General features: G+C 46.9%; 1 protein-coding gene across 1 annotated transcript in view; it reads left to right on the top strand.

The window, feature by feature from the left end:
• Nucleotides 1-325: 325 nt before the first annotated feature.
• Nucleotides 326-9875, top strand: part of Atp8b1 (ATPase, aminophospholipid transporter, class I, type 8B, member 1) — a 104896-nt gene continuing 95346 nt past the window's right edge. Inside the window, exon 1 of the mRNA XM_013019029.1 lies at nt 326-391. The gene's annotated coding sequence lies outside the window, so the exon portion shown is untranslated. The remainder of the gene's footprint in view (nt 392-9875) is intronic.

Genomic DNA, 9875 nt, shown 5'->3' with positions numbered 1-9875 from the left:
CGCCCCGGAGGAGGGACCAAGAAAGACAGCTCGCGGGGCCCGCCCCCAACTCCAGCCTCACCGCAATCGCGGCTGCGGGAGGGAGACTGGAAAGGCTCCTCCCTGGAGCCGAGAAACCAGTTTGGCCGGTCGGACGGAGCGGAGAGGGGGGGAAAAAGGGCGGCCGCTAAGGAAGGGCGCACCGAGACGCGGGGCGGGCGAAGGCGGGGAGCCATTGGCAAGTGGCGAGAGCCGGAGGAGTCGCCGCCAACTGGACACGCTCTCCGGGGCCCCGCCAGCCCCGTGCGCCATGCAGCGCTAGCGCGGCCGCAGGGCTGGGGCCGGGCGCGAGGCGGCCAGGTGAGCGGCGCGCACCCGGCGGATGTCCCAGCCGGGGCCCAGCGAGCGCCAGGTAAGAAGGGCACGGCGCCGGGGCTCCCCCCGACCCTCCCGCACTGTGCCAGCCTCACGGGGCTCCTCGGCTCACCCGATCGTCCTCGGGCCATGAGACTCCAGGGATCCGGGATGCGGTGGCAACCGCTGTGCGCGCCTTGGGGCTTCCCCGCCGTGCCAGGGATGGGATCTGGGTGAAGGCGGGCCGGGGGCGGGGGGGGGGGTCGGGAGACACCGGGAGCTTCGGCACCTCCGGGTCCAGGAGGCGCGGCTGGCCGGGCTGACAACTCCGTCGGTGGGATCCTCACCTGTCGGGAGGCGGGAACTCGCCGGAGCGGTTGTAGAGTTTTTGTCCTCCCCCCCCCCCCCACGCTGGTTTGCGACCGTCTGGGGTTGAGCCCCGGGAGGGTTAAGCTGGGCTGGGCGTCTGGCCCCTCGCGGAGTGCCGCTGGCGGCCCCCACGGAAACAGCCGCCCCTCTGGAAGTTTCCCAGTGGCCGAGTCTCAACGGAGCTCCCCCCGCCCCCCTCCGGGGGCTGATGCTCAGGTGTGTCCGCTCGCGGTCTCAGAGCCCAGCGCGCCTGCCTCGGATCGCGCCTGCCTCGGATCGCGCCTGCCTCGGATCGCGCCTGCGGGGGAGCAGGTGAGGCCGATCGGAGAGCCCCGCCGCTCCCGCTGCGAGGTTAGAGGCCGCCCGCCCCGCACCGCTCCCGCACGCGAAGACGGGGTGGTGCCCAAAAGACACCTTTGCCTGGAGGCTGCCGGGTCGCGTCCACCAACACCGACGCGAGATGCTCTCCTCCCTCCCCGGTCCGCCGCTGTCACCTCTCTGCCGTGGGGGGGGGGGCAGCCGGAGACATTGCGGGGTCTGGCGAGAACACCCCGCTTCTGGTGCTGGGAGGGAAAGGAAAGCCCGGGGTGTCGTTATAACCAGTCTGAGGGGGGAGTGCGCGTACCACCGCCGGCTCTGGAGGCTCAGATCGTAGATCTCAATCCTGGGGGTGGGGGGGAGAGGAAGGGGGCGCAAAGCTTCGGACAGGACCGTGATCTGTAAAAGCCCCGGGGACCTGTCTGGTTCGCCAGTGGCACCCCTCAACCCCAGGAGACATCCTGGGCCTGCACACACTGGCCCAGGCGGTCTTGGATCCTTTTCTTGGGGAGCTCGGGACACCTCGGAGTTCTGCTCCCGGAAGCTGCTGGACCTTTTTGGAGTGAGAAAAGATTTCCTTCTTCTCATCTTCCTGGTGGCCGGGCCTTCAGCATGTTGCTCTGCATCGCTGGAGAAAATAAAAATCAAATGAAACCTGGCAATACTGATGACAAGCCTGGAGACCACGGGACCACACAGTAGGGCGCGGAGGAAGGTTACTGTTTTCAGATACAGCGGTTGTATCTGTCAAGCGCCTGTCAAAGAGGGACCCGCACAAACCTTGAAGGAGAAGCGCTCTCGTTTTCATCCTCTAAAGAAAGGAGTGCTTTGGGGTTAGGCCCCGAAATGCCATTCGTTATTTCTGGGGCTGTTGCTGAAGACTTTATTAAGTCCTATTATAAATGTATATGCTGTGCAAAAGATGATGAATAGTTATTAGCTGATTAATTTCGGGGGGGGGCGGTGTGTGGAGAAGTCACGCCTGCCTGCAATTAAACCTCTGAAGCTTTCTAATGATTTTCTTTATGTCTTGGAAGTTCCTTGTGAGAACCCTCAACCACTTGGCTCTCTTACCACTTTTCTGGAGGGCTCTGCTTTGATCCTTTTTAGTGGTTCTGTGTCTAGATTACTAAGGAGCAAATGACCTTGGGGCTTACTTGATACTAGTGGACATACATTCCACCTGGGTTGGCCATTTTCAAGCTTTCCTTCTGAATTTTAAGGATGACAGGCACCTGTGTTCACTTGTCCCTTCCTTGAGAGAGTATGTGTTGTCATGAGGATTTGTTTTCTACATAGAGGCTTTAAAACAATGATTTTGCAAGGCAAGTGGCTTAGTTAAAAACAAGTCTTCCATGAGAGGCAAGTTGGGGGCTGGCTCCATGCTCAGCCTGACTTCCAGGCTCAGGGGGCTTTAGCACTAAGGAGTGCAAGGTCACAGCTGCCCTGAAAACTCTTCCTTTTTTCCTCCCATCCATTCTTCCTTCCTGTGTCCTTCTCTTCCTTTTAAAGTAAGGACTAGGAAGAGGATGCATGGCTTCAGATTCCCACAGATTGCAGTTCTTTTCCTAATTGTATAACTTTGGAAGGATTCTTAAGTCTTCTAAATGGTTTACTTATCTTTAGAGGGAGGAATAAAATATACTATCCATCTCTTTTGGGTTGTTGAAAGAATTACATGACAGAATATGTGAATGTCTTTTCTACATAGTGGGTATCTGAATGTTGCATTCTTATTTTCATTATTAGATGGATACTACTTTCATTTTTATTTTGTGCAGTGCTACCACTTAAGCCCATAGCCTTGTATATGCAAGGCAAGCACTCTGCCACTCTGCCACTGACGAATTTTCTCTAGTCCCTAGACATGGCCTTTAAAAAATAGTAGTATATTGGTTAGGTATTCGATATGTGTTATTATTACTATTTTTTTCCAGTCCTGGAGCTTGAACTCAGAGCCTAGGCGCTGTCCCTGAGCTTCTTTGTGTTCAAGGTTAGCGCTCTACCACTTGAACCACAGTTCAGTTCAGCTTTTTCTGAGTAGTTTATTGGAGATAAGAGTCTACTGACTTTCCTGCCCAGTCTGGCTTTGAAGCACTATTATTGTTTTATTATTATTCTTTACTGTGGACTGAAGGACTGAACGCAGGGTCCTACATATGCTAAGCATGCACATTGGGATATCTTAAATATTTCATCAGCTTACTAGTTTATTAGTTTTTTGTAAGCAGTATTCACTGAATGCTAGTTATCTTTGTACCTCTAGAGAGATCTTAATATTCTGTTCGCCTTTGCTTTTTAGTTTTAGACTTTATGTATGTATGTATGCATGTAGGTACCAGTACTGGAGTTTGGATGCAGGGCCTGGGCACTGTCTATTAGCTTTTTCACATAAGGCTGGAGCTCTACCACTTAAGACACAGCTCCACTTCCAGCTTTTTGCTGGTTAATTAGAGATAAGAGTCTCACAGATTTTACTGCCCAGGCTGGTTTGAACTAAGATCCTCAGATCTCAACTTCCTAAGTAGCTAGGATTACAGGTGTGAGCTACTAGTGCCTTGCAGTTTTAGACATTTAAAAGAAGCCTGTACACTTTGGGAATCAGAACAAGTCTGCATCTTCACAGAAAAGGTTCCTTTAAAGATTCTTAAGCACTTGCTTTTAGAATTCATTTTCATATTTACTTCTAGATTAGTGTCCTGGGATGTTCTTCTTTTGGTGTCCTTAGGTGTCTTGTGGGTTTTTAGACCAGGTTTTGGCATCATTCCATTAGATTAATTATATTTTTGCCAGTAAGTCTTTTTTTACTTATAGTAAAAAAAAAATTACTCCTGGAAGAGTTTTGACAATCACAGAAAGAAGATAGTTTATGGAAGAGATGTTTTTCATCCTGAATCTTTATTCCAGTACCCAACTAAAAATAATACCCAGTCACCCAATCTAATACCATTCAAGGCTCTTGTCACTGAAGACCTAGTTTCATTGAGAATGGGTCATATATATATATATGCACACACGTGTAACATATGCACATGTCAGTCTTAATTCTCTCTCTCTCTCTCTCTCTCTCTCGTCAGTCATGGGGCTTGAATTCTGGGCCTGAGCGCTATCCCTCAGCTCAAGACTAGCCCTCTACCACTTGAGCCACAGTACCACTTCCGGTTTTCTGGTGATTTATTAGAGATAAGAGTTTTTTGGCTTTTCCTGCCCAGTCTGGCTTTGAATCATGATCCTTAGATCTCAGCCTCCTGAGTAGCTAGGATTACAGGTGTGAGCCACCGGCACCTGGCTTATTTCTTAGTCCTTAAAAATTTTTAGTCTTTGCAAAGACATAACTTTTTATCATCTGATTGTTTTATGAACAGATTACTTTTCTTCCTGATACTTCTAAATGCATTGCACTTTTAATTGCATTATTGCCCAAACCACTCATGATGGAAATATGTTTGATTACTGGTCCCAGAGAGCTGCGTGAGCGCAGTGGAAAAGTCTCCTCATCTTCTAACCCAGGTTCTGATCCAGGCTGCTTCCTTGCTGTATAACCTAGGACGAGTTACTTAATCTCTCTACTGCCTCATTTTCCTTGCCTGTGATGTAATAAATTGCAAATGAGACAGAAGAGGAGGGAGTCTGTAGCTCCATAATTGGTAGTCATTATATTATCACTGTGTTGTTGCTAGTGATCAGGCTACACTCTTCAATGGGCCCATGGCCTTTTACTTTGGCCTTTCTTCAAGTTTGACTCTTCCTTCAAGTTAGCATTTCTTTACCAAACTCTGGTGTTCGTTTGTATGGGGAAAGAAAGAGCTCTTCTGGATAAGGGTTATGTGATAAGACTCCGAATCCATCCTGCTGTTCTGGAGTTTGAGGTTCTCCACGATCCTGCCTTGCAGAGAATGAGCTTCCATCATGGCCACAAGGGAGGCACCTAGCCATTCCCTCTGCTGGAGCTGCCTTGACCTGTCCAGGGGAGGTCCATGGGACACAAAGTTGTAGCCCTTCTATCCCTCACTTCCTGTCTGTTCTCTCCCTTATCCTTCATATTCCAGCTTTAAAATGTAGTAGTGTCTGTGCTGGGTGTCGGTGGCTCACGCCTATAATCCTAGCTATTCAGGAGGCTCATGGTTCAGAGCCAGCACAAGTAAGATAGTCCGTGAGACTTTTATTTCCAATTAACCACCAGAAGTGGCACTGTGCTCAAGTGGGAAAATGCTAGCCTTAAGCAAAATGCTTAGGGATAGTCCCCAGGCCCTGAATTCAAGCCCCATGACAGACCAAAAAAAAAAGTACTAGTGCCTGAATCGTGAAGCTTCTCAACAGGATCTATGTTCTCTGCATAAGTTTTCTGATCATGGAGCCTTGGTAAATATTGCTAATGACAGGGAAGCTTGGTATATTTTTCAACTGTACCAGGGGATTACTGCCCAGCATCATGGATGTCTGCACACAGAGCCTGAGTTGAAGTTTTAATAATAAGGAAGTAGGTATCCTCTCTCCTGGACATTATTCTTCTCTGAGAGAGGGGATGGTAGCTTTCTTTCCTAGAGGGCAGCTGGAGTCACTTCCAGTTCTGAGGGCCGTACTTCTCACCGGTGTCCATGTCTAGTGCATTTGTATTTAAAGGGACAGAGATGAGCCTGGATACTTCTACATCAGTCTGGGGAAAGGACTGAGTCCTGGGAACCGGGTTATCCTTGTTCCTGACTGCCTCTCAGTGACTAGGGCCACCTGTTCCTCATCAGCAGGTTGAACGTCTGTGATTCTACATGGAGTGTGTGTGGAACCTGACCTTTGGATGGAAGCTTTAGGTTTTTACTGGACTGTTGTTTTATAGCTTTGGTTGTGTGTGGTTTCTTTTTCTTTCTGAATGGCTTTTATTCTACCAGAGTTAAGGTTTGTTTGTTTTGGGGCAGGCTGTGTTTGAAAACAGTTTTTTAATCTTTACTTAAATCCAGTTGAGCTAGAAAATCTTCATTGGTGATTTTGAGGCCATCAGACTTCTTTACACATTGGACATGATCTTCATTCATTAAATGTCATGTGTAAGCACAATATTATATGTTTGGGTTGCATCTATCTTTGGCTATCATGAATATTATGTCTATGGACAAATGTGTTTAAGTACTTGTTCCTATGGATTTGGAGATCTTAAATTTGTGTGTGTGTGTGTGTGTGTGTTGGTACTGGGGCTTGAATTCAGGGCCTCTCACCCAAGCTTGCTTAACTCTCTCCACTCAAGGCTGGTGCTTTACCACTTGAACCTTATCTCTACCATCTCTGCTTCTGGCTTTTTGCTGGTTAAGAATCTCCCAGCAAGGATTTTTTTCTTCCTGAGCTGGCTTCAAACTGTGATCATCATCATATCTCCACCTCCTGAGTAGCTAGGATTGCAGGTATGTGCCACCATTGCCCAGTCAAAAATTATCTTTCATAAATCAAACAAGGAAGTGGAGAATGTAGTTAATACCTGGCTTTCCTCCAAAGCCCATATGTGGAGGTAATGGTTGCATAAGAGATGCACAGGGTGGCTGCCTGCTTCTCCCTTTACCAGAAGCTACTCTTTCTAAGCTGGCAGTCACTTGTCATTCTCATTCAGTTGGCCTGTGGTATGGTGAACACTGCACTGTGTGCCAGGGTGGGTGGAATTGGTCAGGATACATAGCCCATGACCTGGCAGTGGCTACAGATGTGGCCCTGCTAGCGATGACATTCCAAGGTAGAGAACAAAATCCTTTAGCTTCTTTCTAGAACTGAATTTTTGAAAATCTTTCTAAATGGAATATTTACACACCAGCTCATTTTCTACTTTAGACTAGAACTCACAGCTCTCAAAAGGAGTTTCTAAGGCCAAATGTTAGAGTCACCAACTCACGGATCTCTGAAAGGATGTGCATCTATGGGCCAGCAACCTTCCAGGAGACTGTGGAACCTTTACATGTCAGTCTGTCATGGTGAAGACTCTATTTTCTAGGGCACAATAATGTCACATAGGAGTTTATACGTTCACAATGGCCCTGAAAATTAGCCAAATATGAGTTTGCACATGGAAAAGCAAAGCTTTCTTTCAAAGCAAAAACAAGACAATAACAGCAACAACAAACCCTTCAACCCCAAAGAGCACCATCCCAGAGAATCCTTCCATTTCCTGGCTCGTGCTGATCACAACCACAGAACAGATTTTGTCACATGGCAAATGTCTAGGAGATTTGATACTTTGTTTAGCTCAACCTGATAAAGATTGTTTCTATTTTTTTCCAGTTTTATGCTTTACCCTTTACAAAGAGAAATGTCACGGTTCTAAAAGGTCAATGTGAGAGCCTCAGGCTGTGTGAGTAGTAAAGAGAATAGCATTAACATGTCCTGGATCTTTGCCATCATTCAGATCAAGATTGGTTAAAGCACAACATTTAGTGTGCTCCTAAAGTTAGGATTAGACTCATTTCCTTTGGCCCAAATAGCTCTGAAGTTCTCCTGTGGAACTTTCTGTCCCCTAGGTCATCCCAGGGTGACCTCCTATACTGTAACATCTTCCTAGGTAGGCTCTTCCTTCTAAATCATCCATGAGCTATAGGAGAAACTGGGGCCACATGCATACTGCTGGCTGCCAGACATCTGACAGATCTGTTAAGATCGTATCCTGGGTGCCAGGTCCAGCCAGCAAGCAGAGCCCGAGACTGTTCTACTGAGCTCACATTTGGGAGAGGGGCCAGATAGGGGATGCTAAATGAATATAGTAAGTAGTGTAGTGGGCGCTGCAAGGTGAGTGCAGACCTGGGAGAATGGTGAAAAGGGAAATAGCCACCAAGACGCATTGTAATTATAAACTGATTGATGAGTGTTAACCCCTTGGGACAACTCCTTACAGATAATAAAAATTCATTTTTTAAAAAGGACCCAAGCTCAGAGAGACAAATGATACATATTTTCTCTCATCTGGGGAAGCTAGATATAAAATAATAATAAATTATATAAGATCCCGTGGTATTCACACACAGTGAGACCAAAGAAGGACACTCTTAGGAGAGGAACGGAAAGGCACAATGCCTGTGTGCATCTGATCATACAAAATAATATTTATTGAAATGAATTCCAGGAAATGAAAATGAGATTCCCCCCCTCCTTTTTTTGCTGTTTTTGTTTTCTTTCCTTTTCATTCTGGATGTTCATTGTCTTTGGGAGTGTAAGGGGAGGCACAGAAATAGAGAGACAAAGGGTGAACAAATGCAGCAGTGGTATTCACTGGTCACTATGTTGAAAATGGACTATATAGCTTGTGGGTGGGGAGGGGAGGGAAAAACTGGGAAAGAGTGAAAGAAGGGGTTGTCCAAAAAGAAAAGTACTCTTTCCCTGACTTATGTACCTGTAGCCCCTCTGTATATCACTTTTATAATAACAATAAATAATAATAATAAAAGAACCACAGGGCAAGTGACTGTCAGTAGAGCCTGGCTCCACTTTTGCTAGTGGCCAAGGGAGATCTGGGGAGAGCGTCCCGGGAAGAAAAGCCAGGCCACTCAGCTGAGGTCCTAAGGTGGAGGGCCTGGCTGGTCTTATGAGCAAGGGGCCCAATGCCTCCAGTAAGTGAGGAAGAAAGGAAGAGAGAAAGAGAAGCTGAGCCAGGCTCCTATGTCTTTTATCCCAGACTGGGGAGGTATAGGCAGGTGGATCATGAGTTCAAGACTAGCCTAGGTTATATAGTGAGATCCTGTCAAAAGAAAGAAAGGAAGAAAAAAAGAAAGGGAGAAAGAGAGAAAGAAAGAAGCAAAGAAAGACAGAAAGAAAGAAAACAAAGGAGGGAGAGATGACAGGGTTATAGCAGTGAAACTTCCAGAGCCTTCCCAGCTGTGGAAGGACTTTGGCTTTGACTTTATTCAATGATGGGGGAGGGGTCAGAGCAGATGCTGCTCACTGAAAAATTGTGATTTGACTTGGATCATTCTAGTTGTTTGTGTACTCCGGGAAGGGAAAGGATCCCAGGTTAAAAGGCTAGGCAGGCCACCAGGGTGATAGCTATGGAGTTGAGATATCAAAAGAGACAGACAGACAAGAAACAGAGACCGAGAGACAGAAAGAATTAGATACAGAGACAGACACAGAAAGAAAACAAGAGAGACACAGAGAGAATAAGGGAGAGAGGAAGGAAGGAAGGTAGGAAAGAGAAGTAAGGATTGAAAATGTGATTAGGCAAATAAAGGTAGAATAAAGATAACTAGATAGACATAAATGTAACTTTTAATGTGATAGATTACAACAGGATTTCCAGACAGATTGGATATGCTTTGTGTGTGTGTGAGAGAGAGAGGAGTCAAAGATAATGATCTTGGCAGAGCCTGAGTTACAGAAGGAAATCTGAGTTTCTGAATGCTGTATATTTCCTGGGCTGAGTTCAGATGACTGGTAATAGATCATAAGGAGGCTCCCCAGAAATCTACATATAAGGTTTTGCTGGGAGAACTTGAACTGTGTTTATCATTAGTGTGCCTTCCTAGTTTGGTAGGGCAGAGGTTGCTAGCAAAGGGGGTTGGTTTGCAGAGTCCACAGGGCATCAACCAAGCAGGCCAGCATTGCAGGAGGAAGAAGTAGGCTGCCCCTCAGCAACTCTTCCAGCCCTCTACTCTCCATCCCTTGCTATCCTTTACCTGAATGGAAAGACAGACTTTTCCCATTCCTTAGATATGGCTTTCCCCAGCTTTATACACATGTCCCTTCCTTCCTTCCTTCCTTCCTTCCTTCCTTCCTTCCTTCCTTTCCTTCCTTCCTTCCTTCCTTCCTTCTTTCTTTCTTTCTTTCTTTCTTTCTTTCTTTCTTTCTTTCTTTCTTTCTTTCTTTCTTTCTTTCTTTCTTTCTTTCTTTCT

Source organism: Dipodomys ordii, unplaced genomic scaffold (genome assembly GCF_000151885.1).
Source record: "Dipodomys ordii isolate 6190 unplaced genomic scaffold, Dord_2.0 Scaffold43, whole genome shotgun sequence".
Taxonomy (NCBI): domain Eukaryota; kingdom Metazoa; phylum Chordata; class Mammalia; order Rodentia; family Heteromyidae; genus Dipodomys; species Dipodomys ordii.
The sequence above is the reverse complement of the archived record's forward strand: the minus strand, read 5'-3'. Positions and strand labels throughout refer to the sequence as shown.